Below are 21502 nucleotides of genomic sequence, written 5' to 3'. Positions count from 1 at the left end.
GTTACAAGCCGTTAGAACGGATGAGCAACCTTTTGCTACGGTCCACTGGGTAGGCTGGTAGACTGATCTATCCAGCACACATCTAGGTGGACACGCCCACTTGTGATGTCATAAGGGGCAGATTTTCAAAACGGCTTGTAACGGCTAATCACACTCACACCTGGTGGCATGTCATGGGACCTTTAATAAGATGTACAGCTAGCTAAAATGTTCCTCGAAAGGCTAGCATGCTTGGTCTGGGTCTGGTGCACTTCACAGCACTAGTTGTGTGTTTCCTCTGCTGGAGTGGAGAAGGGAGGGTTTTGTAAATAGGGAGGACTGACATGCCAAGACGCATGGCTGACCACATATCTGCTAACGGTCACACAAGCAGGACAGATACGTTAACACGGCCCCGACTAATGACTCACCCTCCCAGTTGTATCTGAATCAGTGGAATTTCAACGTTGTTTAGGTGCGGTAGGTAGTCTTTGAGAGCTATACTCAAGCTCATGGTGGAAGCGCTTTGCTGTTGTTATTGTCCCGCACTGGAGGAAATTCCTTGTCTAGACTTGTGTGCAAAAGTATTACTAGACCATAAGCTTCTGACCATGGTTCTGTAACCTAGACATTCTGGGGACATCAGGATTCAGGACTTATTTATGAAATAGATGTAGGGCGTGTTCATTTGTTGTACTCCAAATACGTTTTGAGTCACTAACCTTACAGCTTTAAGCACCAGTGATGTATGAGGTAGCTCGCTTTAGTTGAGCGTTACGTTCAATGTTGTCAAGCAAAAGTCGCTTTCAAAACGATAAAGGAACGTTCAGTTAAATTGCCATCCGTGAAACCAAAAATGATTTGCAAATATTGTGAAATATTGAATATGTGACCCAAACAATTAATTTGCATTTTGAAGTTTTTCAATTTAAAGACGGCCACGGTTTCATTTTTGATCCAGTGTGGCCTGGCCAGCATTGACATGTCAGCCAACTGGACAACAGAAAAGACCAGAGCAGTGTCAGCACAGCAGTGAGGTTGTGTTGCGTGACAATATGCTAACCACTCACTCTTAACAGGTCAGGACGGGTTTCAGAAGAGGAGAGACGGTGCATTCCTCTTCTATGAAGCGGCCGCGTGGTCGTCGCTGAATTGTTGTCAACTTTGTTTCTTGCTTTTTTCACTTTCGCATAGCTGGGACAGTATTTGGCTTTTTTTCATCCAGTAAAAGCTATCATGAACGCAGCGCAAACCCCCAGCCCCTTGTCGGTGATTGGTTGGAATACTATTTATTTAGGTTTTGAGTGGTCGGTACTAGTACCATTTGTTTTTGTGTGCGATCTCGGAGCATAGGCTGCCCTACAGTGACGGCCGGCTCATGTGGTGGGGCAGCTAACTAATCGTGAGGATAGTTCAGATGAATGTGATCATTTATGTTTCGGCCTAGAATCGCTGATACGACCTTTCAGGCGTCGCCCTCCACTCAGTGAAGGCGTCGAGTGGCGCCTGTGTGGTCCCTCATGATGCGCCTGTTTGTTTACCTTTTTCTCCCCCTTGATTGCTTTGTGCGGACGTTGATCTCTTCCATTGATTCAGAGCGGACCATGTTGTCTCAGCGTCTCTTGGGGGACGGATGGACCGGCTCTGCAGAAACTCAATCATAAAGCGGTTATCAGCACGCCTCCAGAGCAAGCGGTTGGATTGTGAAAGCTTTCTTTCTGTCGCCTTTATCATCAGGATAAGCGAGGCAGAGCTTTCTGTTAAGTGGCCTTGGTTCTATGTCCATTGTGCTGCGTTATATTTAAACAACTTCCTGCTAATGTCAGTATTGCCATCCAGTGTTTGCCAAACAAACAAAGTTGGCCTTTTGTTTTAAAGGTTCAATACGGGCACTATGATTGTCCGATTTTTGGTCACTGGCCGAGTCATCTAAATGGATCGCTCTAGCAATGAATCATCTGGATACATAACAGAGCAAAGGAAATGTGATCAAACTGAAGAATACTGCAAAACTCTTTTTCTCTTGAAAAAAATCTTGACACACTAAACCTGACCCACTGTGTATGTGATCTCACACACACACACACACACACACACACACACACACACACACACACACACACACACACACACACACACACACACACACGCACTTCGTCTGTCCCCTTCTTTCTCTCTCTCCCTTCCCTGAGAGGCCTTTCTGTTCAGAAGGGCCTTACACTCTAAGACCTTTTTTTAACAAATGTATGCTTTCTTCTCTAGCTGCAGGAGGTGAAATGTTGGCCACCATTTTTTTCTCCTTTTCTCTCTCTCCCTCCCTCCCTCCCTCCCTCCCTCCCTCCCTGCATTCTTTAAGAACAGTGGAGACAGGCTTGTACATGTTGTGGAGAAAGATATTTGACTGAACAAATGGGGAATGATAGGGGAACTCCTGAAAAAGGAGTCAAAGTTAAGATTTGAAAGAACAAAGTAAAATTTAAAACGAATAAATATGTGTGATGATTTGATTGTTGTTGATTGGGGACTAGAACTCTTGTGTCACACCACGCTCGAGTCTCTATGTTTTTTCGCTCTGGCCATTATGCCTTCTCACCACCCTGTGCCATGAGTCGGTCAGATTCATTTCTACTTTCTTTAGTCCGCCTGTGCTTTCTTCGAAATCATTTTTATTTTCCTTATCTCATTCAGTGCACATTATTTTGTTGCGAAAGTAGAGGGCAAAAAAGTGATGGTGAACCGCGGTGCATGACCACCAATTATACCGACGCGTCCCACAACATTGCATCTTCTTAAAGGCTGTACCGACGTGTTCCGATAAGGATGGGAATTAGAAGGGGAGAAGCTGCTTTAGTAACACTTTCACTAGCCATTTATATCTATAGACTATAAATGGCTTTTATTAGACCCATTTTCAGTCCTGGGTTTCCTGTCCTGTGTGGACAGGATAAGAAATGTGGTCGAGGATTGTTTGAGAGCCATTGTTCAGGTTGCGGCAATCAGTAAAGTACGTTACCAAAAATAAGTTTCCTTGGTTCAATTCATTAGCCTCTCCCTGGGGTATAATGGACGCCCCTTGAGGACTATAATTTTAGGACTTCCTGTGTATTTTGGGGTGCCATAGTGAGTAGAGCTCCTGTTTCGGGGCGTATGACCTTCTCTTCTTATTATCCGGTTGCCACACACTTCAAAGGTCAGAGAACTCTTCTTATACAAAATCGCCAAGAGACATGCGTCACACTTGACGTCACAAAGCCATCAGAACCAACAACATCCTGCAGCCATACAGCATCACACATCAGCAGAACATCAAACCCTGCGTTGGACTAAAACTATGGGTTCCACGTGCAGTGTTTCCCCCAGGAACACTACACAGGGCGGGGGGTCTTCCTTGAGGGTTTATTTATCTTTACTTTTTGTACCTGATGGAAGTATGTTTCCTTTCCCTATGAGAGTTTTGCACTTTGTTGATTCATAATAATAAAAAAAAAAGATTTTAAAAAAAAAGTGCATATACATATTATACTTATTTTTAAACTGGTAGTCAAGGCGGGGCCCTATTGTTGTTAAGGCGGCAATGCTGCCTTACCCATATATTGCTGGGGTAAACACTGACGTGGGTTTGTCTGCATTGAGCACACAATGCTTTTCATACTGGTTCATCTTCACCTTTGAGGTACTCCCTATGACAAGTGAAGGAGTTGAACAGATGGGTCCCAAAGGGCTTCACTCCACTCGCTCAACAGTGTGTTCAGCACTCTGGGTCTCGGCTGTAAACCTTCCTCTGATCTCACTTCAGTAGTAGAGACGGCTGCATCTGTAGACTCCGTCTTTGAAATGCCGACAGTATCCCAGGTCACCGGGACCATCTGATGAATGGCATGGGTTTAGGATGGGGTAGCTGTGAATATGGGTGATTTTACACTTTTTAAAGTAACTGTTACATCCAAACTATGCTTCAACAGTTGGCTAGAAAATTTCACAATAGTTTCAATTCTGACGCACTTGCAAAATCAAAAATGGATTTGCCCCATCTTGCAAGCCTCTTGTGCCTCTCAAGGGGAAAGAGAAGCAGATGATCTAATCCGATCGTTAAAAACGATGTTTATTATGTAGTTTAATAACAGGCACCAATGCTCAAGCTCGGGATCAGAGGTCCATCAACTCAAGGGAATGTTTGGTGCATTTCAATGTAATCTCGAGTAATACTTTTGCACACAAACTGGTGAAAGCCTGAAGTGGCCTGGATACGAAAGGGTGGGGAAATGGTGAGGGTTCGCTACACTCACAATCAATGCCAAGTCTATGAGGGGTAAACCTACACCCCTCATACCTAATACCTCACACAGATAATGATTTCCCAAAACGAAATTTAGCTTTGTCAATGTTATAAAAATGTATGAAATGTACATCCGAATATGACTCAAATGAGGCTTGTATCATATTCTGCAATCGGATCCTGGATCTGATTGCAGAATATGATACAAGTCTCATTCGTATCATATTCTGATGTACATTTAATTGTTCAGAAATAAAAGGTTCATTGTACTTGTGCATGTTGAGTAAAAACTCCGGAGGCTCAGGCCTCAGGTTCAGCCCAATCGGAGGCTCGAGCCCTCGAGGTATCGATGTCTGATGGCGTGCCTCCAGACCCATTGGGCTGCCCTCCCGATCGGGACCAGGACATTTGAGACTCCATTGCACTCGTGTCGTTCATGTGTGGCGTCCATCAGACTACTGAATACGCACTTCCTTGTTCTCCTGTGCCGTGGCGACCCATAGCTGATCATTACTGGTACTCTAACTCATTCTCTCTACTCTTCAAATTCCATGAGATGTTTTTACTACAAACAGTGATTTGACAAGAAGCAGGTCTGTTTTTTGTATTTGCTGACTGAAGCAACACACCTTGGTTGCATGTTTGGCTTAGGAGGGCATTTAACCCGAAATAGCCCCGCATCCACCCAGACATCAACACTATCAACCAGGACGTGGCTGCTGCTTCTATGGACGGGTATTTGGTGTTTGTGGAAGAGTTTCGGTTCTGCGGTTTGGTTGTCAGTTGGAACTTGGGAGTGTAGTCACCGGCTACAGCCGGAATGTGTGTTGACAAGAACACACCCAGGGACGCACACTGTTCTCTGGGTCCTCCCCATGGACACACACACACACACACACACACACACACACACACACACACACACACACACACACACACACACACACACACACACACACACACACACACACACACACACACACACACACACACACACACACACACACACTCTTTGCCATCTGCCCGTATATTTCTAGTATCTTTTCCTGCATTGTCGCCCAACCTTAATGTCCTTAATTGACCTTAATTGCAACATTGTTTTTTCCCTATTGCCTTAATGAAAACACACAGATCCTTGTTTGCATATAATCATCTTTGGTTGTATGGAAATGGCCTTGACTGCGCAATGCACTGGGAAATAGGTTGTGCTGTGAGAAATCGTGTCCGGTATTGAAGCCCAATTACATTGGCTTTCCCATGGCCAGTATCTGTATTGTGGCTGGCGAGAATATACTCCAGATTTCAACAAACCGGTCGGCTGAACTTCTCTACAACTCTCTGATACGGTATCAAAGGGGAGAGCTAATCTTTACTGTGCATAATAATATCACATTTTATTTAATGGTGCCTTTCATTGCACTCAAGGTCACCATCCATCATATAAGATCAGTGATAAAACATAAAATAGAAGCACCAGTAATAAACATCACCAGTAAGACAGTAAGCAACAGAGCATATCTCTGCAATTAGCGATTAATAGTTAAATATAAGAAACCCTTGCAACCCTAGAATTATTTATCTATCTATATCACAACATAGATTGTGAATTGGTTACAATTCTCTGACTTGATCCAACTAATCCATTGAAAATGCACTTAATGGCAACCATACAACTCTCCACGGACAAACAAAACTAGACTACATGCCAGTTACTATATGCCAGTTCGATCCCCGGCATAAACGCAATGGGTATTTGAGTGAAGACCAAAAGCATTGCTGGATAAAGGGACTATCAAATAAATATGGTAGGTCAATTGAATATTAGGGATTTCCATAAAGCACTGTATTTATATGCAAGGTGGCTGAACAGCACAAACAGATTGAGATTAGTGGGCCGTAAACCCACAGGAGAATGTGTAGAGTGGTACTCTATAGTAGCGCTACTGCAAAGCCACAGAAAACCTATATCTCCTCTTGGGATCTTAATTCTCTTCAGTTTGCTTGGATCTGATCTAAAGCCGCTGGATTAAGATACAGATGCATGATAACCCGTCCAATGTGAAAAGATTAGCTAAGTGTTTATGCAGAAGGCCGGATATTTACACCACAGTGAATAGCTTGTCCATACATCCTTCAACAGATTCCAGGGCCATAATACCTTCACGCTACAAGTACTGCTACCCCACTGTTGCATCACCAGAACCCTTCTGATTGGCTGACTGACTTGTCGGTTAGCAGTTAAAGGCCCTTATCTGGCAAGCGACACTATATAATCAGAAACTGAAACCTTAATGGCTTACTGTGTGTTGCTTTCTTTGATTGTAGGGTTGCTCGCGCTACCTTTATAACCTGCTACATTTAAGTTATACTCCCCCCAGGCCAAGATTATCTTTCAAGTCACCTGCTACAAAGCTAATTGTGTGCTTACATAACATGTGATATTAGTCATGCAGATGTGGTACCTGTGTGTCATCTCTGGTCATGCTCCTCGTTGGGCTGAGAACTTGGAGGTTGCCACGACAAAGAAGGAGTTTCTCTGAGGCACCAGGGCGCAAGAGTATAGCTCCACTGCCAGCTGTACACACACACACACACACACACACACACACACACACACACACACACACACACACACACACACACACACACACACACACACACACACACACACACACACACACACACACACACACACACACACACAGCTTTAATGTTAGGCGCCACAGCTGTAGCTGGTGTGTGTGTTTGTGAAAGCTAGGCAGCAGAGAGGAACATTCAGAAGAGTCCATCTCCAGATCCCAGCTGTCCGATGCAGTACATCAGACAGACTTGTGTGTTGAAATAAGAACAGTTTGCTTAATTGCTTTGATACAGCTCTGACATACTTACCATTTAGCGGTTTAATTAATTCCTGCTAATGGAACATATTGCATGACTGAAAATGACTGCCGGGTTATTGCCTACGATGCATCATGTCCCCAAGATGTGTTTTTAACCGAGTACTTCACAAGCATGTCTAAGTCTTAGCAAACCAAGGATTGCATGTGGAGGGACAATGGGTAAGTCAATTCCTTTCTAGCCTGGTGGCCCCATTGAACACAGGAAACCCGATCTGGGCCTTTTCTTTCCTCGTCAAGCCGCACGCTGGGTAGGAAGGAGAACACCCTGCTACTAGTGACTCAGTTCTACACTGTGAAGCCGTCTTCTGGCTACCGTGTCACAATAAAGTATAAACATCGTCATATTTCAACGTTTTATTATTGTCAGACATTATAGCTCTCTTAATGCGTCCATGCGTTGCATACCAACTAGTAGAGATTGTCCTTTATTCGTTTAAATTGACTTTAAATGATTCAACTTCTCAAGCATACAAAACGACACTGGGTAAACTGTGAGATGTTATGCTATACAACCCCTTGAAAGTGAACAGTGGGACTGACGTTTATTTACACGCTGTCACACCATCGTCGCGCCCACACAAAATGCCAGCAACACTTTAAACACGACATGAAGAATATTACATTGAAATATATGTCAAGCTTATGACTAAGTATCCAACATCACTCATTGAGAGACGTGTTTGAATTTCAGACAGTTTAAGCCCCCGTTTAAATCTATTTCAGTCGGGAGCAATTTGTCAAAGAATACAATAATGAGAGACTGGAGCAGTACCGTTGTGTTTGGCGGCACGCCTCTGTTTCGGGACATAGCCCTGCCTGGCCCCATCAGCCATGTCCACAGTTGGCAGGAGAGGCAGTGAGAACCCCCCCCCCACTCCCAGGGTGATGGAACAGCCCCGGAGGCCGCCTGGTGCCATACAGGCCTTTACGTCATCCAGCAATGATCTGGGAAGAACCAATTGAGGGTGAACAGGGGTGACGGCGGTCGACCGGTGACTTGGGCCATAAGCACGCAGTTTCATGTGTTATGCTTCGAGTGTGATTTGCTTTGAGAGTCAGCTGCGCCAACCTCTCGTTGGCAATCGGTCGCTGTACGTATTGAGGCTAATTGGCTGATGTGTGTGTTGAATGACGAGGTTATAATCAATCAGCTGAGTCAACAGCTGACTTCAGTCGACTCCGTGGCCCGCCTGGACGCACACGACGCTCGATTGAACTGCCGTGTGTGTTCATTGTGTCAATCTGTCCTGATCTTCATGAAGTCCTCCAGAGGACATGCTTACTGAAGTGTATTCACAGACGTTTCTCCCATCATTATCTCCTCCCCTCACTTAACATAGCAGGGATCTTGTAATGACCGAGGGGTGGTGTATAATGACTGAAAGGCGGGGGCCACATTTGAAAGATGTCTAGTTTTTGGTCACATGGATTTATGCGTTGTTGTTTTGGGTGTATATATTTGGGTTATGATACGGTGACTCCTACCTTCCTGACTCGTATCACGGTGATTGTGTCAGAGCAGACTGAATCAGAAGACCTCTGGTTGGGGCTGTTCTCCTGGGAGGAGGGTATTGTTATGTCTTGACTTGCTGTGGCGTATGTCTGCAATTCATCTTGACTTGCTGTGGCGTGGGACTGAAAAGAACATAAGAACAAATTTAGTGAGAAAATGTTGTCTGTTTAAGACCTGCTACTTGTGTGTGTCGGCTTGAAGCTCAAGTTCACTATGATGCGACAAATGTCGGAAAACATGATCACAATTCTCAAGCATATTTCAATAGTTGGATGTGTTCAGTTGACTATTACTGAAGAGATTTGAGATTTGAACTCCGGTGTTCCACCTCCTCCCACAGTAAAACCTCTCTTCTTGTTTCGTGGCTCTGGCGGCACCTCCTGGAGGAGGTCAGCGGTGCACCCACGTCCACGTTAGAATCGGCCCACTGGCTGACCCACACAAAGTTTAACTGCACCGTGGTGTGTCCTCAGGAAGGGATTTTGGTGCATAGAAACGTCACGAGTTAAAGTCCCCCCCCCCCCCCCCTGTTTTTCAAAACTGGCATCGTTTTTAGATGACTCAATCCACCATATCCGATCTTGCTCATCGTCAGCTTGCAAAATACGTTCCCTTGGTGAATTGTAACTTTCCAAATCTATGCCGTTTCATATCCGCCTTGATCGCCGCAGGGTCGACGTGTTGGCACATTTGGCCGTGGCTGCTAACTATGCTGATCGTATTCTGAGTGTGTTGCTTCCTAAGGAGTGCCGGCGTCATGTGGCAAGGCGCAGGTCTGTCTGTCTGCATTAAAGCTGAACCAAGCCCAACCCTACAGACTCTCATGTCCCGAGACTTTGTTGGGTGGGTGGCGGTGGAGGTGGTTGGGGGTGGGTCGAAGGAACACCTTGGTGCATTGCATTCTGGGTACATGAGGTGAAGAAACGTTGGGGTTTCTTTTGCAGTGAAGTTTCCCGCATACCGTGTCTCTTACTCTTGCTTTCCTCTTCCTCTCTTTCCTCTTGATTTCTCCCACGATGTGGGTGTGTGTTGTTTAAACATGTACAGGTTCTTAATGAAGTACGCAGGGCCATTTGCTAACTAGTTTTGTGTGTGTGTGTGCGCGTGCGTGTGGCACCACTGCCCTGAAGTCCTCCAGGTGTCTGTGTGTATTTGCATGAACGTTTTTTTGTACGTTTACTATGCGGTAGAGCTCGTTCCTCACAGGAATGCAGGAAGAACGGGGGGGGTGGCTATACAGAAGGTCTCTCTCTCGCTCTCGCTCACGCTCTCGCTCTCTCTCGTGTGTGAGGGCGCCCTCTATCTATTGGACACCTGCCATCCAAGGTGCAGTGGCTGCCTCATTTCCAACACATCTGTGCAACCCCAAAAAGTATCCCAAAATAAAGGTGGAAGACCGTGTGGTGGTGGACGGGACACTGACGCAGTGTCCCGTCCTCTCCTCTCGCTCTCCTCGGGACGGTTAGACTGTGTGTTGAAGGGCAGCCTAGCCAGCATGCACAGCTGCAGTTGGAAGAGCCAGATCCCCGGTTTCATAGTGTGACCATGTTTAAACGTAGAGCGTAGGAACACGTCCACACATCCTCCAGATTTCGGGTTATTGCTTCCCTCACGTGCCAGTGTTCTGAGTGTGACTCAGGCTTAGTTTGCTCTTGCGGCACTTTCGCTCCACCGCACCCTCCTCAAAATAAATGCCTTCTTTCTTTTTCTGCTTCCATTCTCTCTTCTCTTTGTTTCTCTGGCTGTGTCCTCCTCGCTAGTTTTTTTTCTTCCGCCTTTGTCCGCCCTCGCTCTGTTCTTTCTCTTCCTTCCTTTCCTTTCTCGTTTTTATTCTCTCTCTCTCCCTCTAACCCTCTCGCCCTCTCTCTCACCCTCTCTCGCTCTCTCACCCTCTCGCCCTCTCTCTCTCGCTCTCACCCTCTCTCTCTCACCCTCTCTCTCTCACCCGCTCTCTCTCTATCTCTCTCTCGCTCTCTCACCCGCTCTCTCACCCTCTCTCTCTCTCTGTCTCTATCTCTCTCTCTCTCCCTCTCTCTCTGTCTCTCCCTCTCCCTCTCTCTGTCTCTGTCTCTGTCTCTCCCCCTCCCCCTCCCCTCCACTCCGTTCCCTGCCTCCGCAGGGCGGTCGTTTAGACTCACAGTGTTGTGCTGCAGTGATTCAGCCGGAGTAACGATACACACGATACCGTCACCTCCTCGCCCATCCTTACCGGCCCAGCCCCTCGTCACTCTGTTGTCCTCGGGTAGCTCTGGACCGGCACCGTACCATGACACGCCGCCTCCATATGATCAGCAGCCGCAGGGCGGAAGCGGGGGGGGGGGGGGTGGATGACCACTCACTGTTAGTTTCCTGCACCACCGTTGGTATGGCAACAGTGTAAGGCGGTTGGTGTGTGTGTGTGTGGGGCGCGGGGGGGGGAGGGGGGGTGTAAGCAACTGCCTTCCTGCTTCCTGTCGGCTCTGCACACGTTGAAACTGCGCCCTTCTGTTCGAACTTTAATTAGTACAAAAGACGCCTACGGGATACCACACACGCTAACACAAAATAGCACTCTGAGCGCTCCCGATGGCGCCATCCGTATATCAGATGATTAGGCTTAATGAGGTGGGAGGGGTCCAGCTTTATGTTGCAGCGGCGTGACCGCCACACGGACGACCGTCTGACGGGCAGGCTGTTCTGCCACGGCCCCCAGATGTCTCACACACTCCTCCTGCCAACGCTATACCTCACGCATTGCAAATGAGGCCAATCTGGCAACCCAGCCTTCCTCAAATGAGGCCAATCTGGCAACCCAGCCTTCCTCACCGTGTCCGCATTAAATAACTTAATTTTGGTGCCGTCCCTCATATTAGTTCAATGCGGTTATGTTACACACACGCGGCAACATTGTTAATTCATAGTGCGTCGTTGATTAACTTTGGTTGATGATTTATCCTTCATGATTATAGGTTGTAGTATTACTAGTACAAGTCGTAGGCTATATATAGTTGATAGCTGTGTCAACAACACCCGTGCTGTTGTTAATGTCCCTGTGGCAAAGAGAGATAGTTGACCTCGAGCCAATAGGAAAGCAGTACACCCTGGTCCTTTTCTGTCAGGTGTCGCGGTTAGCCTGCTAGGATCAACCGTATGCATGGACTCCCCTCTTTGTGAGGCACAAGCACTTACAATCAGACCACGGCCTCCCGACCACACTGAGGTAGCTCTGAGGATCTATCCAGTGCGCGGGCACGTGTTTGTGTGACCGTGCGTGAGTGCGTGCATGCGTTAAGCAGTAGCACTTGAGACGCCATGATCCACGTCAGTGGAGGCCTGTACTTACGCCCCTAACCCAGGGAGCAGCAGCAGTAGTAGAAGAAGAGAGGGATCCTGTTCACGTGCTGGTGGTTTTGACACCACCCAGGGTACTGCCATTGTGATGGTTTGAAGTACCCTTACCTGGTGCTTCACCAAACCACACACACAGACGGTGGTCTGGTTTGGGGGACAACAGACGGTGTCACCACAGACTGTTGGAGCTCTGATTGGTTCCCACATGCGTGTGCTCAGAGCCTCAGAAACCGCTGCTCTGAAGTGGCTTCTTGTTTTCAGAAACCTGCTGGCATCCTATTAGGTTCAGTTCATTGAGTTGGTACCTGTTCACATCAGTAACTCGTAAGACTGTTTAGCTTGTCCCTCTCTAATCCTCACTGGATCCCTCTAGCTAAGTCTCAGCCTCTCTGTGTTATCTCCAGACTGATGTCTTTCCCTCTACTGTTTTCCAAGCTGATCAGTTGATATGTAAATGATTTAAATGAATTAAACGTCGTGACCCAGTCCTGACGTCACACTGACTCACTCTGCAGTGTATCAGGGAGAATTTAACAAAGGAGAGTAAAAGTCTTTGTCAGAAATGGTTCTAACACTTGATTTTAAAGACCAACCCGTACTGAACCTGTACCGTTTTAGTTTATATGTTTACCGGAGTAAAACAACATTTAGGTAATATTGTTTTATCCCATATGGGAAACTCGGAATCCACCAACTCAATTGTATTGATTTCCATGGAAAAACTCTGCAATAACTTGGGCTGCAAGAGTCTGCAGTAGCAGTCACAGTATGGGCCATACCGCTGGGGGCCTGCTGTTGAGTACCGAAAACAAAAATATAGTGTTTTCAAGTGTTGCCAAGATTCTTGGCGTTGAATCTTTCCCAGATTTAAACCCCACCTTCTTACATTTTGTATCGCAGTCGTTCATGCTGCAACGACAAACTGGGAACAACGTTCACAGCCCTAAATTCTACCCTCCACCGCCCGCGTTGTCGACGCTGTTCTTACGTGTGTGTCTCCTACCGGCGCCAGACGCCCTCGTGTTGAAGTCGCGTTACGTAACGCCTCCCGCTGTACAGGACTCCGTGTCCGTTGCGAGCTTTCACTTCCTCCTCGCTCTCTTCTCTTCACTCGCTTGACCCCTCGTCTTCCTATCTGATGCCGCGGTGTCTAAAGAAACGGTTGAAACGCGCTGCTTTAGTGATGTGTTTGACTTCAGGTTCCCACCAATGCCAGCGTTTTCAGTTCCGGGTATCTGAATCTTTGTGGTTCTCTTTTTTTTTTGCGCTTCAATAAAGAATGCAGATGGCAGGTGGAAGAGATTGAGTCAGCTGGTTCGTCCTTCAAACCAGGGGTTGTCTAACATCCTTCTGTTTCTGTGAAATTGCTTGCAACGTAGAAAAAAGATGACAGATTGTTGGATTTTTGTCTTTATTCAGCATCTGGATTCACCGGGCTGGAGATGGAGTCAATTATTAAATAAATTCCTATCCCTGCAGTATTTGGTATGTTTTGTTTGGGTTGGCAATATTTTTTTGTCCATGTGTTTTGTGTGCGTTTGCTGTGTGGTGTGTTTTACATTGAGCTCATGGTTCTGTGCCCGAGTTGATCATCCACTGTCCAGGAAGTTTGTTATTTGTTTCGTGTTCCCCCCTGGTTACATAACCATGTTGAATCCACTTTGAGCCGAGTTAATATAGGCTGGGGCCCCAGGAGCAGTTTGAAAAATAACTTAACTTAACTTATTTCATCTTAAAGGTGCGATAAGTAGGATTTAACAGTTATTATCCGAGTGTAATCAGTGAGAAATGGCATAGCCATCCCTCCGGTTTTGGTCATGGAAGTCCTCCGTGAGTCCTACGAGCCAATTGGACAGCTCCCGGCTCATTTTTGACCAATCAGAGCCTCTCTTCCCCATCTTCTCCATCGCTTCTTCCCTAGCCAACGGTGTTACAGCTACAGTGGGGGAGACGGGTCACAAACGAGGTCAAAGGGCATAATGTAGGCGGTGAGACCCTCCCATTGCTAACACATCCCCCCCCGTCCCCTCTCTCTCCTCCATCAGACAAGCTCCTCCCACCAGGCTCGGCCGGACTCCCCCGTCTACTCCAACCTCCGGGACCTGAAGATCACCCAGGGCCAGCTGCCCGAGCTGCCCTCCGGCTTCCCGCTGCACACGCTGGGCGACTGGGACACCTACCGCGACCACAGCGGCCGCCACTTCTACTACAACCGCTCCACCCAGGAGAGGACCTGGAAACCCCCCCGGGCCCGCGACGCCCCCGAGAGCACCGGGGCCGACGGCCAGGGCACGGGCGACGGCCACACCGAGGTACGGGCGATTCCCCCCCAGCTGAGGGTTAGTGTTTGGGGATTCTGTCCTAGTCTGGTTGGCGAGGAACGCAGTGAGGTGTGATGGATGGGGGATGTCCAAAGAGCCCTCTTGATTATTACAAACAAGTTTTAAAAGTGTCAAAGGACACTTTGAACGAACTGACAGAAGGTGATTTATTAATCATCATATCAGTTTACCTGGATCCGCCTGATGCACCATGGCGGTTGGTCATTTTTAAAACTTTATCAATCAAAATCAAAGGACACTATATTATACACCTGGGAAGGGGTTCGACCCTTTTATCCTACATCAACACTCAGCCTTACAACCTGCCTAAAAGTCCTACCCTTTAAATCACAGCATCACTCTTTGACTACACCTCCTGCTTAGAATGATGACACGCGACAACACACTGCCATCTACTGACCAAATGGATGAACTGCCCTCTGTGTAGTGGATAGTGATCTATTAGGCCCTCTTTAGTGAGCTTTTCTGTCTCTGGTTCGGTTCTGGGATTAGACCTCTGTTTCTCTGTCACTCTCGGGGGGGGAAATATAATCAAGTTTTCGTCTCCTTTATCTACATCTGTTGTACACGATGTCCTGTTTCTGTCTCTCTCCCTCGCTCTCTCTCTTTCTCTCATTCTTTCTCTTTGGCTCTCTCACTCACTCACTCACTCACTCACTCACTCACTCACTCACTCACTCACTCACTCACTCACTCACTCACTCACTCACTCACTCACTCACTCACTCACTCACTCACTCACTCACTCACTCATTCTTTCTCTCTCTCATTCTTTCTCTCTCTCTCATTCTTTCTCTCTCTCATTCTTTCTCTCTCTCTCATTCTTTCTCTCTCTCATTCATCCTCATTCTCCCTCTCCCTCTCCCTCTCTCTCTCTCTCTCTCTCTCTCTCTCTCTCTCTCTCTCTCTCTCTCCCTCTCCCTCCTCTCTCTCTCCCCCTCCTCTCTCTCTCTCTCTCTCCCTCTCTCCCCCTCTCTCTCCTCCCCCCCTCCCTCTCTCTCTCTCTCTCTCGTAGCCCACGCCCCTCTCTCTCTCGCCGTCCTTCCTGCCCATGCTCTGTCTCTCCGTCGGCCGCCTGCCGCCGCCGTCCTCCGAGGACGCCAGCCTCAGCGCCTACTCTAGCCAATCAGACAGCCTGTACGGCTCGCCGGCCTGTGGTTGGTCGGAGGAGATGGACGCGCAGGGCCAGACGCTGTATGTCAGCGACTATAACAACGAGAAGGTACCCCCCCCCCTGCTCCCCCTCCCCCCCCCCCAGGGCTGGGCCATTCGGCCTTGAATAATATCTCTGGATTTTTCAAACCAAACCTGATTAACGATTTTAAGCGATTACTTTGCATAAGCGAGAAATATGTATATTTTTTAAGTTTGGATTCTAATGATCAACCAAAAGCTAAATAAATAAAACACATGTGTTGTGCTTCTGCTTATGGTTGCCACCGACTTTAAGCAAACTCTACACACACACTTTTTCCGGCGCATGCTGCCATGTTGATAATACCTTTTAAAGAAAAAAGAAAAGAAAAGTGATGGATTAATTTTTTTTTAGGAATCGATTTTCTTAAAAAAAAATCGTCCTAAACCATTCATTCTAATTACGATAAAAAAAATGGGTTCATGGCCCAGCCCTCCCTCCCTCCCCCTCTGTCTCTCTCTCTCCGTCGTCCTCTCTGTCTTGGTTGATTGCTCTGATGTGATTGGCGTTCTGCTCTGGGTTGAGAGTCTGCGTGGCCAGATCCTCAGCTCACAAGCTCTCCTTAGATCCGCCCCAAACCCCTCGATAGCCCCCCCATACCGAGACCTCCGAGACCTCGAGGCGGTTTTAGTCACGTCTGGTCTGTTTGGCGTTTGAGAGCTGGAGGTCTCGCCATGGACGATTTAGGCTGGGTCGATCAGTGACAGTTAAAGGCTTAAACCCTGTGTGTGTGTGTGTGTGTGTGTGTGTGTGTGTGTGTGTGTGTGTGTGTGTGTGTGTGTGTGTGTGTGTGTGTGTGTGTGTGTGTGTGTGTGTGTGTGTGTGTGTGTGTAGTGGATAAAGCATGTTGATGAGCAAGGCAGGCCCTACTACTACAGCGCCGACGGATCCAGGTCGCAGTGGGAGCTCCCTAAGGTTGGTCCCCTAACGACCCCCTACCGTCTCATGCTTCCTCCTCCTTTCTTCCGCTTTGACTCGTTTTAGTCGGTTTAAAGTCCAACGGGGAGTTTCGCTATACCTATTAATTATTGTGTGGGGAAAGGCAGATGATCAGCCTATTTACCTCATTCTTTGAGGCGTTTAGACTTTTTGACCCGACAGCTAGACTTGTTTTTTTTGTAATGGTAGTGCAGGGTTCACGCGCAGACTGAAATCCCTAACGTTACGACGTTCGTCCGAGGGCGCACGTCTTTAGCAGGCCAAAAAATGAATCAATGTTGAACCAGACCCATGTGATTCTACTTGCCGTTCACATTATCTGTAGCGTTGCATACCCTACGGTAATGTTACGTAACAGGTTGGCGTTTGGTCCGCGCGTGTACGATTCACATTATGAAAACAAGTCTAGCACTCTAGCCTAAAAGTCTAAACCGAATGACTATAACTTTAAAATGTATTTGCTGCACGCTTTACCCATAATCACCAGGGGATGCCAACCTGCAATTCCAGATTTGTTTCCTGCTAATCATAATTCTGCTCGCTACTGCCCACGCTCGATGGAAGTGTGTTCGATAGCCCTAAATACGCCTGCACCACACTGCTCTGTGAGCACACTCTCAGACCCGACGACGCCAGCACAGACACAGTCGTGCCCGCCCCACTGGACGTTAAGACTGGAGGACGAGTGCAGGACATCCAGTGCGTTATCGGAGGCAGGCCCAACCCCATCCCCTTCCTATGTTTTTAACCCCCACCTGAAGGCTTAGTTATGGTTCCACATCGACGCAACGCAAGGGGGTGACGGACCCCTTACGTCCTTGCGGACCCTCCTTGCGTCCACCGGAAGGGTCTGACGTGCGCCTCCCAAATAATGGTGACCTTCCGTCGAGGCGACGCAGCAGCGAGGGCTGTGATTGGTCCGCTCACTGAAACCCGACGCAGAACCATCAAGGTTCCCGACTGCGTCGAAGCGTCTGCGTGGTCGTTGCGTTGCGTCGACGTGGAGCCATAACTGTACGCCCCCTGCCCCCCCCCCCCCCCCCAGCTGGCGGGGGACTCGCTGAAGAGCCGCAGCCTGGACAGGAAGCACGCCGACCCCATCGTGTTGACCAAGTGGAGACACAGCACCACCTTCCTGGAGCCCAGTGACAAGGTCTGACTCACACACACACACACACACACACACACACACACACACACACACACACACACACACACACACACACACACACACACACACACACCACACACACACACACACACACACACACACACACACACACACACACACACACACACCGACTCAAAGTAAATCATGGCTATTATGATAATACATTTCCATGATTCCCTCGTTATCTTTTACATGCACTAGAATACATTGCCGCCCCTATAATTGCCGCCCCTTTAATAAGTGGCAATAGCACAGATGTCATATTTCATACCTCCATTAAGTAATTGTCTGATACGAAACATGCCAAAAGTGTGAATGTCAAGTCCAAACATTGAGCTATAAAAGAGAACTGCTGTGATACACAAAACACAAGAACATAATGTATCCACAAGTTAACTGTTACCGTACTGAAATATTTGTGATAAATGAACATCCAATCATACCGTAGTAATCCGAATCCACGTCCTGGATTGGGATTCGTTCGGATTCGTTCGCCAACGATTTAATTCGACATGACAACTTTGTACAAAGTATGCCTGAGAGTCGAAGGATGTAAATGAGTTGCAGGAGGAAGCGGATGGCTTCGTGACAGAGATCTAGATTTGACACACCGATGGGTTTACAGTGACTGCAGCACGGTAGTTGTAGCAAGAAGTGTTTCCCTTGGTTTGTAGGGCAGTGTGACTCTCACAGATCTGCTCCACCAACAGGGCCTTGTGTGTTCATGAAGTGCACCAGGGCCGTCTGTAGATGTGAATGGGTTCTACTGAAGTGATGAAGGGATGGACAGTGGTGGAATAATGTGGTTGTGTTGCAGCGCATCATCAAAAAGAGAACCCTCCGTGGTGGATCTGCCCGCCCCCACCCATACAAACACCAAGTCAGTGGCCCGTCCTCCATCAAAGGACCGATCGGCACCCTGCACGACTCAAACCCATCCAACCCAATCACCGTGAAATGGACCGATTGTCCCGATGACCCAAAGCGACCCCCGGCCGAATAACCCTCAAGCCTCATCGAGTGATTCGATGGCAATGATTTCTATGATTTCACCAGAAGTGTTAAACAAACAATCACGATTATCAATCAGATGCATCCGAAGGCCAGTCCACACCGGCAATGATCCCGCTTGATTGGAAATAATAATCCCGCTTGTTCCCCTGAGATACGGACTCCAACAACGCAGGACTGAATCTGCTGCCGACCCACTCACCTCACGTTGATTCTCACCCCGTCATTTCGTTGATTTTATAACACCGGTGTCCGTGAGATTCACTGACAATCCGGTCAATTCACCTGTCAATCATGTTAATAATAATTATAATAATTGATTGATTGATATAGCGCTATATATTCTATACACTTAAAGACGCTTTGCAGTGAAGGGGGGGACCTCACGCACTCGCCACCACCACCACCGTGTTCATTAGCTTGCCCGTTAGCATGTTGGTTGGCGTGGTCCCCATGACGACCCCTCCCCTGCCGCGCCCCTGTGGTTGCCGTGACAGTGTTGTGTGTCTCCATCACCAGGACGCGCCTCCGGGCCTCAAGCCGCCCTCGCCCGACTCCGACTCCGACCCCTCGTCACCCAAGGCCCCCGCCTCCGTCAGTACCCCCACTCCCTGGTCGCTCTGCTGCTCTGCCCCGCTCTGCTCTCTGCTCTGTGTTCCAGGACCTGGGATGGACCTGGAATTTCAATTTCAATTTTCTTCAGAGGAAACCCCTTGAGATGAATCGTCTCGTTTTCGAGGGGACCTCACTTTAATATCTTAAAGGGGACATACAGTATTATGCCACCAGGTGTGAGTGTGATTAGCCTTACAAAGTCGTTTTTGGAAAATCTGCCCCTTATGACATCACTAGTGGGCGTGTCCACCTAGATTTGTGCTGGACACGCCCACTAGTGATGTCAGAAGGGGCAGATTTTTCAAAATGGCTTGTAAAGCTAACCACACTCCCACCTGGTGGTATAATATGTCCCCTTTTAAAGTGTGGATTGAACACGCATACACACAAACAAGCAAACTTGTTTACAATACAAGCAACACTTTTATAAGTTTGACTGCCATTTAGATAGTAAAGGCAATCCAAGATAAGGAATTTCTTTTAATTTTACAAATGAATAATTTTACAAATGATTGACTTTCGATTTGCTTTTGCTCTATTGGTAGGCCCCTTGTATACTGTATTATTCACCAGTATAGCCTTTCCACTGTAGGCTCATTGTGGCCATATTTGATGTAAGCCAAGCTGGGGTTTTACGTAGATGCTTGCATCACAGAACCATGTGGTGCTCGCCATGTTTTAACCTTTTGAGATGGCAGCAACCCAGACAAACTTCTCTAGTTATGGGCGGCCAGAAGCAGCGTTCACCGAGGACGATGACATAAATGGCTCCTCTGGTTGTGTTTGCTAATCAGCACTATGATGTCATCGCTTATGTGTGAGGTGACGATAAAAAAAAAAAAAAAACACGAAGGTCAGGGTATTGTGATTCGTGATTTCCTTCCTCATCATTCAAGTTTCCTTCCATGTGTCTGCATACTGGTGGTGGGTTTGTTTCGAAGCCCTAAAAGCTGCCAGCCAGTGTTCTTTGGACTTCTGCATCTTTTTCGGTGGCTCAGAGTTTGGTGTAGGTGCTACTTTTAGGTGTCTTACCTTTCTGATGTTTTCACTTCAGGATGGTGTGTGTGATCATTCTTGACGGCTGTCCTTCCTCTCAACCGAGTGTTCTGTTTGGGATTTTGCTATTTAAGAGGTGGTCTGTGTGGGCTTCTCTTGCCTCTGCACTACCTTCCATCACTTTGGTAAGAAACCAATGTTTGTTTCGATCCACAGCCCTCTGAGAAGTGTGGATTGCTGACCGTGACCAAGATCACAGAGCATGGCAAGAAAGTCAGGTGAGTCCGAATGTCTGTTTGTCAAAAAAACGTTTTTCTTATCTTTAACAATTTTAAACGTACCCCAGTTTCCGTATCTGGGATTATTAAAACAGACTTCCACCTTATAATTGTATTGTGTTCATTAACTGGTAGTTAGGTTATATTTAATTGTGTTTTTGTTTAATTGTATTTAAACGTGATTTGCTATGGGGGATACTGGATCACACGCTGAACGACCGATGCATCTTCAGAGGGAACGTAATATGCAGTAAATATTATCTTCCATATTGTCTTATTGTCTGCTATACATTTTGCGGAACAGGAAGAACTGGACCTCTTCCTGGACCGTTCTCCGGGGATCGATGCTGCTATTCGCCAAGGGGCCAAGGGGGGCGGGACCAGCTGGGTGAGTGACACTTTTTTGTTGGTCCTAGGTTTTGCACAAATGCAGTCAGACTTGCCTCTGTATCTTTCTATTTTTTATTAAATAACATATTAAGAATGGTTTAATAAAATGAACGATACCAAATATCTACGTATGTTCAGTCACGTCGGACATTTGAGGATTCCTCCGAATGGCCGTGTTAAACAAGCAACATAACAGAAAACGTATAGCAATTAATATTCTGGCATAGTGGAGTTGTATATTTTGAAAAGACATGGCACATCTACAAGGTGTGTGTGTGTGTGTGTGTGTGTGTGTGTGTGTGTGTGTGTGTGTGTGTGTGTGTGTGTGGGTGTGTGTGGGTGTTGTGTGTGTGTGTGTGTGTGTGTGTGTGTGTGTGGTGTGTGTGTGTGTGTGCGCTGCGTCTCCAGTTTGGATCGGGCCAGTCCAAGCCAGAGTTCACGGTGGACCTCCGGGGTGGCTCGGTGGACTGGGCCTCCAAGGACAAGTCCAGCAAGAAGAACGTCCTGGAGGTGGGCTCCAGGGCCCTGGGGGTGTGGTCGGGTCATACAGCTCAGGCCCTCGTTGGA

The 21502-nt window shown here is 47.4% G+C and overlaps 1 pseudogene; it reads left to right on the top strand.

The window, feature by feature from the left end:
* LOC130387843 (rho GTPase-activating protein 12-like) overlaps nt 1-21502 on the top strand; it is a 41121-nt pseudogene that overhangs the window by 13902 nt on the left and 5717 nt on the right.

The sequence above is a fragment of the Gadus chalcogrammus genome, chromosome 8 (assembly GCF_026213295.1).
Source record: "Gadus chalcogrammus isolate NIFS_2021 chromosome 8, NIFS_Gcha_1.0, whole genome shotgun sequence".
Lineage (NCBI taxonomy): Eukaryota > Metazoa > Chordata > Actinopteri > Gadiformes > Gadidae > Gadus > Gadus chalcogrammus.
Note: the sequence above shows the minus strand (reverse complement) of the source record. Positions and strands in the feature narration are given on the sequence as shown.